General features: G+C 35.6%; 1 protein-coding gene across 1 annotated transcript in view; it reads right to left on the bottom strand.

Moving 5' to 3' along the window:
- The window catches only part of KIF6 (kinesin family member 6), a 430038-nt gene that overhangs the window by 137675 nt on the left and 275978 nt on the right, over positions 1 to 16385 (bottom strand). The window lies entirely within an intron of this gene.

Genomic DNA, 16385 nt, shown 5'->3' with positions numbered 1-16385 from the left:
ATACAAATATGTTGAAAGTAAAAGGGTGGAAAAGATATATCACACAAACAGCAATCATAAGAAAGTTAAAGGAGTTATACTAATATTAGATAAAATAGACTTTAAAAACCAAAAATGTTAATAGAGATAAAGAGGAACACTCTGTAATGATAATAGCATTAATCGAGCAGGAAGATATAACAATTATGTGTATACAGCTAACACAGAGCCCCGAGAAAGATGAAGCAAACTGACAGAATTGAAGGGAGAAAAAATTTAACAATAAAAATAAAATAAGATAAAAACAGAGAGGAGACAAACCATAACAGACTCTTAACTATAGGGAACAAACTGAGGGCTGCTGGAGGGGAAGTGAGTTGGGGAATGGGGTAACTGGGTGATGGGCATTAAGGAGGGCACTTGACATAACAAGAACTGGTACTATATGCAACCGATGAATCACTAAATTCTACCCCTGAAACTAAAAATACACTATATGTTAACTAAATTGAATTTAAATAAAAAATTTTAACAATAATATTTAAAGATTTCAATACCCCACATTCAATAATGGATGGAACAAGTAAGGAAAAGATCAACAAAATATAGAAGACCTGAACTACACTATAAACCAACTAGACTTAACAGACATCTATAGAATACTCTATCCAACAAAAGCAAAATAAACATTCTTCTCAAGTGCACATGCAATATTCTCCATGACAGACCATAAAACAAGCCTCAATAAACTTAAAAGTATGTTCTTCAACCACAGACCAGTGGCAGGGAAGGACAAAGGGGATCACAGAACAAAGTGTAGGGAAGGACCAGGAGTTGGCATAGCAGGGCCAATGGAGGAGGAGGTGAGGAGACAGAGGAGGGAACTTCAGAGTTTGAGGTTCAAAATTCAGAGGTCTAAGAGCAATTTTATATGGATGAAAGATCAATGCAGTAACAACAGCTTGCAGTCTGACAAGTGGCTGAGCTGTACAACGTGGTTAAATACAACCCAAACACCTCCTGGTAGCTCCTGCCAATAACACAGGAGGTCACAGACTTCTCTGTAGGAGCATCTGGATTGGTCACAGCAGAACATCCAATGATGTGCCCTAATGAACTTGTCTCTAAGCATTGCAAACTGGAATCCACTAGATGACTGTTCTGAAGATTATCTAAGGATGATACCAAGAGTATGATTAGGAGAGATCTCCTTTCTTGCTCCCCAGATGATGTGGAAGATGTTGTACATTCAACAGGGTTAGGTTTAGAAAACAATATATTTTGGGGAAGGAAAGAGGAGCAATACGTCACTTTTTTCACCTATAGCGGTAACCATCTACTGACAGATGTTCCCACTATTCCTGTAAGTGAAACACTTGGAGAGAAGCATTAACTCTGTCCATAAGTACCTTCCCAGCATGCATATGTGTTTCCAAGGGATCAACAGGCACTTACTGCCCATATTCCTCTATACACTGCCCTTTTTAACATAGGTTCCTTTAAGATCATATTGCTTTAAGATGATCAGATTTTTCCTTTAATGGAACACCACAGAGCTCTTTTTCCCCTTGACCTTTTAACTCATGTTGAATAATAAAACTTAACATTGAGCTGTGATTTGATATTACAACACCGGGGATGCCAAAGCTAAGTCCTTGAGTTTGCCAGAAGATTGTAATTCTTGGTCCAGCAAGATTTCAGGATGCAATCTGGAAGTGTTTTAAATGCCAAAAGAAATGTGACACCCCTCTCTTCTGTTTTCATTTCCTTTTCTCCTGTTCTTCTTTTCCCTTGGTATCTTTTATAGTCTCCATGTTTCCTCCTTGAGGCAGTATCTCCAGCACGTGGACCAACCTCTTCCCAAGGAAGGCTCTGCTATGTGTATTTGCCACCCATCTATTTTTGCTTCCTCCTCTCTGACTGCCTGACCTTTCTTTCCATTATGTCTCTGTGGCCCACACCCCACCATCTTATTGCCTTCTTGTCTAGTGATGAGATTGGGTACTCCATGTCTTAGGTTTTACTTAACTGTGGTCATTTTTATGTCATCTATTTACGAAGCCACATGTGTTCAGCAAATGTGTACCTGTGATGGCTGCAGGCTATCTAGAGGCCCTCAGGTGTCCTGATTCTGAATATCTTCAGGAGAGGGTGAGAGTAGTAAACATCCTCTCCCAGCACATCTGGAGACCAGCCCAAGGCAGAAAAGGTGTAAGTAATTCAAGTCATTGTATTTCTCCCAATGGAATACTTTATCTCTAGGAAAACTAGGTTCTCCAAAAATGTACCTTGGTCTTGATAGGGTTATTTCCTGAGCACCTAAATTGAGGGATATACATATGGCCTTTCCAAGGAATGAACAAACACCAAGAAACTCATAGAAAGTGGAGTAAATTGTAAATACATTGCCCTGTACTTATTCCACTTTTCAATGAAGCCATTGATATTGCTGACACACCAAGGAATTCCAACTGTATCCTAAAGCCAAAGAATCCTAGCATATATGGCACTTAGAATTTATGTGTGACAGCACTGTATCCTAATACAAGCAACAATAAGTCCCTCCCTGGACCCCATTTTTTGAATCTTCTACTAACTTGAGTCTTCCCCTTCACAAGCAGACTCCTGGAAGAGCTGTCAGTGTTCCCTGGCTCCATGTCTTCAACTATTCTTCACACCTCATTTCACTGCAGTCTGGTTTCTATATTCAGCACCTCATTGAAACTGCTCTTTTGAGGTCACCCACCACCTCCTCATTGCCACACCCGATAGTCTTTCTTTTAAAATAGACTTTGTTTTTTAGAGCATTTTTAGTTTCACAGCAAAACTGAGCAGAAGGTATAGTATAGATATTTTTCAAAGACCCCTACCCCCACACATGCACAGCCTCCCGTATTATCAGCATCCCCCACTATATGGTACACTTGTTATAACTGATGACCCTATATGGACATATCATGATCACCCAAAATCCATTAGTTTACCTTGGGGTTTGCTCTTGGTGTTATACATTCTATGCGTTTGGACAAATGTATAGTGGCATATATACACCATTATAGTAACATACATACAGTAGTTTCATTATCCCCCAAATCATCTGTGTTCTCCTTATTTATAGCTCTCTCCACCCAACCTCTGGAAACCACTGATCTTTTGCTGTCTCCAAAGTTTTGCCTTTTCCAGAATATCACATAGTTAGAATTATACAGCATGTAACCTTTTCAGATTGGCTTCTTTCACTTAGTAATATGCATTTAAGGTTTCTCCATGTATTTTCATAGCTTGATAGTTCATTTCATTTTAGCACTACAGAATATTTCATTGTCTGGATGTGCCACAGTTTATTTATCCATTCACCTACTGAAGGACATCTTGGTTGCTTCCAAGTTTTGGCAAATTATAAATAAAGCTGCCATAAACATTCATGTGTAGGTTTTCGTGTGGACATGTTTTCAACTCTTTTGGGTAAATACTAAGGAGCACAATTGCTGGGTTGTATGATAAGACAATATTTAATTTTGTAAGAAACTGCCAAACTGTCTTCCAAAGTAGCTGTACTATTTTGCATTCCCACCAGCAGTGAATAAGAGTTCCTGTTGCTCCATATCATCCCCAGCATTTAGTGTTGTTTGTGTTCTGGATTTTGGTCATTCCAATAAGTATATAGTGAAGTTTCATTGTTTTAATTTGCATTTCCCTGATGACATATGATGTGGGGCATCTTTCATATGCTTATTTGCCATCTGTATATCTTCTTTGGTGAGGTGTCTATTTTTTTTTTAATTTTATTTTGTTATGTTTTGTTAGTCACCATACATTACATCATTAGTTTTTGATGTAGTGTTCCATGATTCATTGTTTGTGGATAACACCCAGTGCTCCATGCAATACATGCCCTCCTTAATACCCATCACCAGGCTAACCCATCCCCCACCCCCTCCCCTCTAAAACCCCCAGTTTGTTTCTCAGAGTCCATAGTCTCTCATGGTTCGTCTCCCTCTCTGATTTCTCCCCCTTCATTTTTCCCTTCCTACTATCTTTTTTTTTTTTTTTAACATATAATGTATTATTTGTTTCAGAGATACAGGTCTGTGATTCATCAATCTTACACAATTCACAGCCTTCACCATAGCACATACCCTCCCCAATGTCTATCACCCAGCCACCCCATCCCTCCCACCTCCCACCACTCCAGCAACCCTCAGTTTGTTTCCTGAGATTAAGAGTTTTGGTGAGGTATCTATTAAAGTCTTTGGCTCATTTTTTTAATAGGGTTGTTTGTTTTCTTATTGTTAAGTTTTAAATGTTCTTTGTGTATTTTGGCTAACAGTCTTATATCAAATGTGTCTTTTACAAATATTTTCTCCCAGTTTGTGGCTTTTTTAATTTTTAAATTTTTTTCTTTTTCAATTCATAGACTATTTTTTTATTATGTTATGTTAGTCACCATACAGTACTTCATTAGTTTTTGATGTAGTGTTCCATGATTCATTATTTCCATATAACACCCAGTCCTCATTGCAATATGTGCCCTCCTTACTCCCCATCACTGGGCTAGACTATTTTTAAGAACAGTGTTAGAATTACAGAAAAATTGAGCAGATAGTTCAGAAAATTCCTACGTACCTCTGGTTCCCCACATGACTGTGGTGTATAATATAAATATGCATTGTTGGGTTTGACTTGCTGATACTTTGTTAAGGACACATTGTTGCTATTAAATTACTTTGAACAGTTATCTATTTGATCAGTTAAAAATAAGAAAAATTTGAAATTTTATTTTACCTTAATTTTGTTCTCGGATTCTCTTTTTTTCTTAATTCAGATTGAAGCTTCTGACCCATATCATTTTCTTTTTCTCTGAAAACTTTTAGTATTTCTTGCAAGGCAGGTCTACTGACCACAAATTCTCTCCATTTTTGTTTGAGAAAGTTTTTATTTCTCCTTTACTTTTGAAGGATAATTCCCTGGATACAGATTCTAGGTTGGTGGTTTGTCTTTTTTGAAAACTTTGAATATTTCACTCCATTCTTTTCTCGCTTGTATGGTTTCTGAAGAGAAATCCGATGTAATTCTTATCTTTGTTTTTCTATAGGTAAGGTGTTTTCCCCCCGCTCTGTCTTCTTTAAAGATCTTCTCTTTCTCTTTGACTTTCTGCAGTTTGAATATGATATACCTAGGTGAAGATTTTTTTGGTATTTATGATGCTTAATGTTCTCTGAGCTTCCTGTATCTGTGGTTTGGGGTCTGTCATTAATTTAGTAAAATTCTCAGTCATTATGACTTCATGTATTTCTTTTGTTCCTTTTTCTCTTTCTTCTTCTGTTATTCCTGTTATACCTTTTGTAATTGTTCCACAGTTCTTGGATATTCTATTATGATTTTTTCATTTTTTTCTCCTTACCATTTTAGTTTGGGAAGTTTTTATTGACATATCTTCGAACTCACTGATCCTTTACTCAGCCATGCTCAATCTACTAAATCCATCAAATGAATTCATTTTTGTTAGAGTTTTTAATTTCTAGCACTTCTTTTTTTAGTCTTTCTTAAAGTTTCCATCTCTCTCTTTACATTTCCATCTTATTACATTATCTTCAGGCTGTCTGCTTCAAAAGATTTTATTTATTTATTTTAGAGAGACAGAGTGAGTGCAAGCAGGGGGAGGGGCAAGGTGGAGGGAAAGGGAGAATCTTAAGCAGAGCCCATGCTGAGCATGGAGCCCAAAGCAGGGCTCAATCCTATGACCTTGAGATCATGACCTGAGCTGATATCAAGAGTTGGCTGCTTAACTGACTGAGCCACCCAGGTGCCCCACCAGTTTGTGGCTTTTAAAAATTCTCTTGACAGTGTCTTTCTGAAAGCAGAAGTTTTTAATTTTAAAATTTCAGTTTATTAATTCTTTCTTTCATAGATTATTCCTTTGATGTTGTATCTAAAAATCATCACCAAAATCTAGTCATCCAGATTTCCTCCATGTTATCTTCTAGGAGTTTATAGTTTTTTGTTTGTTTTACATTTAAATCTGTGATCCATCTTGAGTTATTTCATATGAAAGGTGTACGATTTGTGTCTAGATTCACTTTTTCACATCTGTATGTCCAGTTGTTCCAGCACCATGGCAGCAGCATGTTGAAAAGACTATCTTTTCCCCAATGTATTATCTTTGTTCCTTTGTCAAACATCAGTTGACTATATTTAAGTGGGTTTATTTCTGGGTTCTCTGTTCTTTTCCATTTATCTATTATTTTGCTAATACCACACTGTCTTGATTACTATAGCTTTATAGTATGTCTTGATGTTGGGTAGTATGAGTCTTCCAACTTTGTTCTTCTCCTTCAATATTATGTTGGCTATTTTGGGTCTTTTACCTCTCCATATAAACTTTAGAATTAGTTTATCCATATCCACAAAATACAATTTTGGGATTTTGATTGGGATTGCATTGAATCTATAGATCAAGTTTGGAATAACTGACAACTGGACAATATTGGGTGTTCCTACCCATGAGCATAGAATATCTCTCCATTTATTTAGTTCATTGATTTCTTTCATTGGAATTTTATAGTTTTCTTCATATAGATCTTGTGCATATTTTGTTAGATTTATAACTAAGTATTCTCTTTTGTTTGGATGCTAATTTAGGTATTGTGTTTTTAATGCCAAATTTCACTTGTTCATTGCTGATATATAGGAAAGTGATTGACTTTTGAATGTTAATTTTGTATCCTGCAACATTGTTATAATCTATTATTAGTTCCAGGAGTTATTTTGCTGATTCTTTTAAAATTTTCTATGTAGACAATCATGTCACCTGTAAACAAAGAGTTTTATGTCTTCCTTCCCAGTTTGTATACCTTTTACTTTCTTATCTTATTGCATCAACTAGGACTTTCTGTACAATGTTGAAACACAGTGGTGAGAAGGGACATCCTTGCCTTGTATCTGATCTTAGTGGGGAAACATTGAGTTTATCACCATTAAATATGATGTTAGCTAAAGGGTTCTTTTTCCAGATATTCTTTATTTAGTTGAGGAAGTTTCCCTCTATTCCTTGTTTGCTGAGAGTTTTTATCATGAATGGGTGTTGGATTTTGTCAAATGCTTTTTCTGAATTTGTTGATATGATCATAAAACGGGGGGGCCTGTTGATGGATTACTTTAGATGGTTTTTGAATGTTGAAACTGCCTTGCATACTTGGAAACAATCTTAGTTGGTTGTGGTGTATTATTCATTTTATACATTGTTGGATTCAATTTGCTAACATTCGGGTAATGATTTTTTTGAAAAAATTTTCAGCTTATTAAGGTGTACTTACTATACAAAATACTGCACATATTTAATGTATGTATTTTGATGAGTTCAGACATATGCACACACCTGTGATACCATTACAACAATCGAGGTAATAAACATACCCATCACTTCCAAAAGATTTCTGATGTCCTCTTGCTTGTGTGTTGGGGGGAAGAACCCTTAGCATGAAATCTGCTCTCTAAAGTTTTTAAGTGTACAACACTCTGTTGTCAGGTATAGGCACTATGTTATATAGTAGATCTCTAGAAATTATTCATCTTGTATAAATGTAACTTAAACCCATTGAACACAACCACCCATTTCTCCCTTCCCATATGCCCTGGAAACCACCATTCCAGTCTCTGCTTCTAGTCTCTGAGTTTGACTATTTTAATATTTCATATGAATGAAATCATGGTGTGTTTGTCCTTCTGTGACTGACTTATTTCACTTAGTATAATGTTTTCCAAGTCTATTCATATTCTTGAAAATAGGATTTCTTCCTTTTATAGGCTGAATAATATTCCATTGTATGTATATGCCACATTTTTTAATCCATTTTCTGTTAATATTAATAGACATTTGATTTGTTTCCATATCTCGGCTATTATGAATAATGCTACAATAAACATGGGAGTGTGGATATATCTCTGAGAGGCTCATTTCAATTCTTTTGGATATATACTCAGGAGTGACATTGATGAATGATACAATAATTCTATTTTTAATTTTTTGAGAAATATCCATAGTGTTTTCCATAGTGGCTGCACCATTTCACATTCCTGCCAACAGTGCACAAGGGTTCCAATTTCTCACATCCTTGCTAACATCTGTCACCTTTTGTTTTTTCTGATAATAGCCATTTTAACAGATGTGAGGTAATATTGTGGTTTAGATTTGCATTTCTATTATGATTAGTGATATTGAGCACATTTTCATATACCTGTTGGCCATTTGTATGTCTTCCTTGGAGAAATGCCTATCCAAGTCTTCAGCCCATTTTAAAATCAGGTTATTTATTTATTGCTATTGAGTTGCAGAAGTTCCTTATATATTGCAGAAATTAACCTCTCTCCCCAATCAAATATATAGTTTGCAAATATTTTCTCCCATTCCACTGGTTGCTTTTCCATTCATTTGATTGTTTTCTTTACTGGACAGATGTTTGATAAAAGGGAACACTTCCAAACTCATTTTATGAAGCCAACAGTACCCTGATATGAAAACCAGTCAAAGACCGTACAAGAAAAGAAAATCACAGGCCAGTATTTGTGATGAACACAGATGCAAAAATCCTGAACAAAATTCTAGCAAATCAAATTCAACAGTACATTAAAATGAACATATATTATGAACAAGTGATACTTACTCATGGGATGCAAGGATGGTTCAAAATGTGCAAATATATAAATGTGATATACCACATTAACAGAATAAAGGATAAAAATCATATGATTACTTCAAAAGAGAAAAAGCATTTAACAAAATTCAACATCCTTTTATGGTAAAAATGCTCAGTAAGCTCCATATAGAAGGAATGTGCCTCAGCATACTAAAGGTCATATATGACAAGCCCACAGTTAACATTTAATGGTGAAAAACTGAAATCCTTTCCTCTAATATCAGGAACAAAACAAGGATGTCCACTCTTGCCACTTCTATTCAACATAGACTGGAAATCCTAGCCAGAGCAATTAGGCAATAAAGAGAAATAAATAAAATCCAAATCAGAAAAAAAGAAGTAAAATTTTCTCTGTTTGCCGATCATATGATGTAGAAAACCTTAAAGACTCCACAAAAAAATCTGTTAAAACTAATGAATGAATTCAGTAAAGTTGTAGGGTAGAAAATCAAACTATAGCAACTAATAACAAACCTACCAAAAAGGAAATTAAGAAAACAACTCCATTTTACATAACATTAAAAAGAATAAAATACTTAGAAATAAATTTCACCAAGGAGTTGAAATATTTTTTAAATTTTATTTTATTATGTTATGTTAGTCACCATACAGTACATCATTAGTTTTTGATGTAGTGATCCACGATTCATTGTTTTCATATAACACCCAGTGCTCCATGCAGTACATGCCCTCCTTAATACCCATCACCAGGCTAACCCAACCCCCCCAGCCCCTCCCTTCTAAAACCCTCAGTTTGTTTCTCAGAGTCCATAGTCTCTCATGGTTCATCTCTCCCTCTGATTTCCCCCCCTTCATTTTTCCCTTCCTTCTCCTAATGTCCACCATGCTATTCCTTATGTTTCACAAATAAGTGAAACCATATGATAATTGACTTTCTCTGCTTGAATTATTTCACTTAGCATAATCTCCTCCAGTCCCATCCACGTTGATGTAAAAGTTGGGTATTCATCCTTTCTGATGGCTGAGTAATATTCCATTGTGTATATGGACCACATCTTCTTTATCCATTCATCTGTTGAAGGGCATCTCGGCTCTTTCCACAGTTTGGCTATTGCAGACATCGTTGCTATGAACATTGGGGTGTATATGGCCCTTCTTTTCACTACATCTGTGTCTTTGGGGTAAATACCCAGGAGTGCAATTGCTGGGTCATAGGGTAACTCTATTTTTAATTTTTTGAGGAAGCTCCACACTGTTTTCCAAAGTGGCTGTACCAATTTGCATTCCCACCAACAGTGTAAGAGGGTTCCCCTTTCTCCACAACCTCTCCAACATTTGTTGTTTCTTGCCTTGTCAATTTTTGCCATTCTAACTGGTATGAGGTGGTATCTCAGTGTGGTTTTGATTTGAATTTCCCTGATGGCTAATGATGATGAACATTTTTTCATGTGTCTGTTAGCCATTTGTATGTCTTCTTCAGAGAAGTGTCTGTTCGTATCTTCTGCCCACTTTTTGACTTGATTATTTGTCTTTTGGGTGTTGAGAAGTTCTTTATAGATCTTAGATATCAGCCTTTTATCTATAGTGTCATTTGCAAATATCTTCTCCCATTCTGTGGGTTGCCTTTGTTTTGCCTTTGCTTTGCCTTTGTTTTGTTGACTGTTTCCTCTGCTGTGTGGAAGTTTTCTATCTTGATAAAGTCCCAAAAGTTCATTTTTGCTTTTGTTTCACTAGCCTTTGGAGATGTATCTTGAAAGAAGTTGCTGTGGCTGATGTCAAAGGGGTTACTGCCTATGTTCTCCTCTAGGATTTTAATGGATTCCTGTCTCACATTGAGGGCTTTCATCCATTTTGAGTTTATCTTTGTGTAAGGTGTTAGAGAATGGTCAAGTTTCATTCCTCTGCATGTGGCTGTCCAATTTTCCCAGCACCATTTATTGAAGAGACTGTCTTTTTTCCATTGCATATTTTTTCCTGCTTTGTTGAAGATTATTTGACCATAGAGTTGAGGGTCCATATCTGGGCTCTCTATTCTGTTCCATTGGTCTATATGTCTGTTTTTGTGCCAGTACCATGCTGTCTTGGTGATCACCTATCCACAGAGACCTGGCAAGCCAGAAAGGGTTGGGAGTTGAAATATTTTTACACCAAAACTACATTACATTGATAAAAGAAAATGAAAAAAAAAAAAACCCAGAAACAAATGGAAAGACATCCTCTGTTCATGGATTGGAAGTCTTAATATTGTTAAAATGTCCATGCTACCCAAAGCAATCTACAGATTCATTGCAATTCCTATCAAAAACAATGATATTTTTTTACAGAAAGAAAAAAAATCCTAAAATTCCTTTGGAACCATAAAAGACCCAGAATAGCCAAAGCAATCCTGAGAAAGAGGAACACAGCTGGAGGCATTACATTTTCTGATTTCAAAATATATTACAAAGCTACAATAATAAAAACAGTATGGTACCGGCATAAAAATAAACATATAGACCAGTGGAACAAAATAGAGAGACCAGAAATAAACCTATGCATATACAGACAACTGATCTTTGGCATCAAGAACACATAATGGGGAAAGAATGAACAGTCTGTGCACTAAATAGTCTTGGGAAAATTGAATAACAAGCCAAAGAAAGAATCTGGATCCTTATACCATACATAAAAATTAACTCAAAATGTATTAAATACTTAAATGTAAGATCTGAAACTATGAAACTTTTGGAAGAAAACAGGGAAAATTCATGACATTGGTCTTGGCAATGATTTTATGGATATAACACCAAAAGCACAAGCAACAAAAGCAAAAATAGACAAGTATTGAGGACTTTTGCATTTATATTAATGAGAGATACTGTTCTGTAGTTTTCTTGTAATGCCTTCATCTGTTTTTGTTATTAGGGTAATGCTGACTTCATAGAATGAGTTAAGAAGTATTCCCTCTGTTTCTACCTTCTGAAAGAGATTGTGGAAAACTGGTATAATTTCTTCCTTAAATGTTTGATGAAATTCCAGTGAACCCACCTGGGCCCATTGTTTTAGAAGGTTATTAATTATTGATTTCTTTAAGAGATATAGGCTTATTCAAATTGTCTATTTCTTCTTCTTAAGTTTTGGCAGATTGTGTCTTTCAAGGAATTGACCCATTTATCTCATCTAGGTTATCAAATTCATGGGCATAGAGTTGTTTGTAGTATTCCTTTATTTCCTTTTAATATTCATAGGGTCTCTAGTAAGTCTCCTCTTTCATTTCTGATATTAATAATTTGTGTCCTCTCTCTTTTTTTTCTTAGTTAGATGGGCTACAGGCTTATTGATTTTACTGATCTTTTCATACAACCAGGTTTTGGTTTCATTAGTTTTTCTCTATTGATTTCCTATTTTCAATCTCATTGATTACTACTCTAATTTTTATTTCTTTCCTTCTGCTTACTTTGGATTTAATTTTCTCTTCTTTTTCTAGTTTCTTAATGTAGAAGCTTAGATGACTGATTTTAGATCTCTTCTTTTCTAATATTGAATTCAATGCTATAGATTTTCTTCTAAGCTCTGCTTTTGCTTCATTCCACACAATTTGATGTTGTATTTTCATTTCATTTAGTTTAAGGTATTGTTAAATTTCTCTTGTGATTTCTTCTCTGACCCATGTATTATGTAGAAGTGTGCTGTTCAATCTCCAAGTATTTTGGGATTTTCCAGTTATCTTTTTGTTACTGATTTCTACCTTAATTCAATTGTGGTCTGAGAGCAGATACTGTGTGATTTCTATTCTTTTAAATTTGTTAAGGTGTGCTTTATAACCCAGAATGTTATCTATCTTGGTGAATGCTCCATGTGAGCTCAAGAGTATGTATTCTGTCTTGGGATGAAGTAGTCTATAGATGACCATTATATCCAGTTGAATGATGGTATTTTTTAGTTCAACTATGTCCTTACTGATTTTCTGTCTGCTAGATTTGTCCATTTCTGAGAAATGTTGAAGTCTCTAACTACAATAGTGGATTCATCTATTTTTCCTTGCAGTTCTATCAGATTTTGCCTTAAATACTTTGACACTGTTATTATATGCACACACTTTAAGGATTAAGGATGTCTTCATGGAGAATTGACCCCTTTATCATTATGTGATGTGCTTCTTTATTTCTGAAAACTACCCTTGCTGTGAAGTCGGCTCCATTTGAAATTAATATAACTATTCCCACTCTCTTTTGATTAGTGTTAGCATGATATACCTTTCTCCATTCTTTTACTTTTAAACCTATATGTGTCTTTATACTTAATGTGGGTTGCTTACAGACAGCATATAGTTGGGTCTTGTTTTTTGATCCTTTCTGACAATCTCTTTCTTTAATTGGTGCATTTAAACCATTGACATTCAAACTGATTACTGATATAGTTGGATTAATATCTACCATATTTGTTACTGTTTTCTATTTGTTGCCTTTGTTTTTGTTCCTATTTTTGTCTTCCACTTTTTCTGCCTTTTGTCATTTTAATTGAGCATTTTATATGATTCCATTTTCTCTCCTTTCTTAGTATATCAATTGTACTTCTTTTTTCACTTTTTTGAGCAGTTGGTCTAGATTTTCAATATACATTTACAACTAACCAAATCCACTTTCAAATAACACTATACCATTTCATCTTGGTAGTATAGTTTACAATAACAAAATAATTCTAATTCCTCCCTCCCTTGTATCATTGCTGTCATTCTTTTCATTTATACATAGGCATGTAAATATATATATACACACATATAAGCATATATATACATACACATCTATGAATATATATACATAAGCATACATAATCAAATACATTGTTGCTATTATTTTGAACAAACTGTTATCCATTACATCAATTAAGAATAAAAGAAATAAAAGTTTTTCTTTTACCTTCACTAATTCCTTCTTCAACACTTTTCCTTTATTTATGTACATCCAAGTTTCTGACCCATATCACTTTCGTTTTTTCTAAAGAACTTCTTTTAACATTTCTTGCAAGGCACATCAATTGTCAACAAATTCCCTCAATTTTTGTTTGTCTAAGCAAGTCTTTATTTCTCCTCCAGTTTTGAAGGGTAATTTTGCAGGGACCAAAATTCTAAGTTGGTGGCTTTTGTTCTCTCAAAACTTTAAATGTGTCACTCCACTCTATTCTTGCTTGCATGGTTTCTGAAGAGAAATTGGATGTAATTCTTACTTCTGCTCCTGTGTTGGTAAAAAGTTTTTCCCCCTCTGTCTTCTTTCAGGATTTTGTTCTCTATCTTTGATTATCTATAGTTTGAAAATGATATGTCTAGAGGCAGTTTTTCAGTCATTTTCCTACTTGGTATTCTCTAGGCTTCCTAGATCTGTGGTTTGGTGTTTGAAATTAATTTTGGAGATATTTTCAGTCATTATTATTTCAAATATTTCTTCTCTTCCTTTCTCTCTTCTGCTTCTGGCATACTCATTACACATATGTGGCCGCCTTTGTAGTTGTCCCACAGTTCTTGAATATTCTGTTCTATTTTTTTCGGTCTTTTTTCTTTTCAGTTTGAGAGGTTTCTGTTGAGATATCTCCAAGCTCAGTGATTCTTCAGCCATTTGTAGTCTCCTAATAAGTCCATCAAGGACATTTTTCATTTCTGTTGTAGTTTTTGATCCCTAGCATTTTTTTATTCTTAGAATTTCCTTCAATCTGCATACATTGCCCATCTTCTCTTGCATGCTGTCTACTTTATCCATTACAGCCCTTAAGAAATTCATCGTTGTTTTAAACTCCTGGTTTGATAATTCCAACACCCTTGCCATATCAGTGTCTAGTTTTAATGTTTGTTCTCTTTGAGCTGTTTTATGGTGTGTTTTTGTTTGTTTGACTGATTTTTGGATTGGGGGGTGTTTTTTTTTTTTTTTTTTTTTTTTTTGCCTTTTAGTATGTGTTGTAACTTTTTCTTGATAGCCAGACATGATGCACCGAATAAAAGAAACTGCTATAAATAGGCCTTTAGTAATGTGGTGGTAAGGTTCTGGAAGAGGGGAAGCATTCTATACTACTATGATTAGGTCTCAGTGTTTTAATGAGCCTATGCCTCTGGTTCATGAGCTTCACTCATGCTTCTCAGTCTCTGCCACCTCCACTCCTACTTTGGTGGGACATGATTGCAAGAGTAGGCTGGAGTTAGGTATTTCCTTTTTCCTATATAGAAAGCTGGGGGGGTGGGTACAGTTGGGCATTTACCTTCCTCCAGGTCAGTTAGGGTCTGATAAAACCCCAGCAGGTTAAGCTCATGTTAAAGAGTTTCTCCTGAGGGCAGACCTTGTTAAGAAGAACAGAGTGCTCTGGCATATTTCAAAGTGTTCCTTTCCCCCTGCCCCTGCCAAAAGCATTAGATTTTTCTCCAGTATTCACTTTGAGGATATAGTAGAGCTCTTGGAGGTAAAACAAAATACAAAAGTATGGGGACCTCCAACAATTTGTCAATTATGGTTCAGGTTCCCTACCTTGCCACTAGTTCCTGTAAAGATTTGTGCATATGGGCCTCTGATCCAGTAAATTATGGTTCTCTGTATTCACCTGTCTCTCCAATTTTGAAGTCAGGGCCCTGTGACCTCACTTATTTTATGGATCTAAAAAGAACTGTTGATTTTTCAGTTTGTCCAGCTTTTTACTTGCCATTAGGAGAAAGTGATGACTTCCAAGCTTCTTTCATGCTGGACCAGAAATCCCCAATAGTGTCTTTGCAGTCCTCATCTGATTTGATACCATGAACTAATCCCAATTCTGTTCTCTTGTTCCCAGGACTCCACATTGCTGGTTGTCCTCCCATCGCTCTGTTGATCCTTGCTCAGTTTTCATAGCAGGCTCTTTCTCTACTTAACACTGGCGTTGTATTCTTTCTTACCCTCTAGCTAGAAACATTCATGTCTCTGAGTGAAACTATAATTCAAAAATTGTTAGTCTTAAAATGACTAATAATGAATGACCCCAAAAGATTGGTTGTTGGTGTTTTTGCCTGTACATTATTGGGGAAGTAAACATAGCCCCATATTATAAAGAAATGGTTGGTCCCAGTTGCAATAAGAAATCAAACAGATTTCTAGGACTTTCCCCATAATGTGAAGTAAAAAACAAAACAACTAATAACAACAATACCCCCCCCCCCAACACACACATATTCTAATGTGACACTCTAGTTTTAAAAAAATGTAGCTGCCTGGGCTTTCTTGGTCTTGCTGAAAAATCAAACATTCCAGATTTTCTGCTCCTACAAATGAGCCCTGGCCAAGCAGGCCAATGCAATTCACACTGCCTCTGATAAATCCATCACACTCTTTTTGTTTTAATGTAACTGCAATGCCAATACCACAAGATTCTCCAATAATAAAAATGTTGCACATTTTCCAGTCACTTACTGAACATAAAAATTTCTATTTTCTAGGCATTTGCCTAAAAAGAAAAAGGATCAAAATTGATTTACATAGAAAAGATTTTGTTAATGTTTCTGTATGTGTGACATGACAAAACCTTTTTTTAAAAAAACCATTTTCTTTTTTTTTTTTTTAAGATTTTATTCATTTATTTGTGTGTGTGAGAGAGAGAGAGCACAAGCAGCAGGAGTGGCAGGCAGAGGGAGAAGCAGACTGCCCACTGAGCAGGGAGCCCGATGCAGTACTCAATCCCAGGACCGTGGGATCATGACCTGAGCTGAAGGCAGACGCTTAACCGACTGAGCCACCCAGGCGTCCCATGACAAAACCTTTT

The sequence above is a fragment of the Neomonachus schauinslandi genome, chromosome 8 (assembly GCF_002201575.2).
Source record: "Neomonachus schauinslandi chromosome 8, ASM220157v2, whole genome shotgun sequence".
NCBI lineage: Eukaryota > Metazoa > Chordata > Mammalia > Carnivora > Phocidae > Neomonachus > Neomonachus schauinslandi.
The sequence above is the reverse complement of the archived record's forward strand: the minus strand, read 5'-3'. Positions and strand labels throughout refer to the sequence as shown.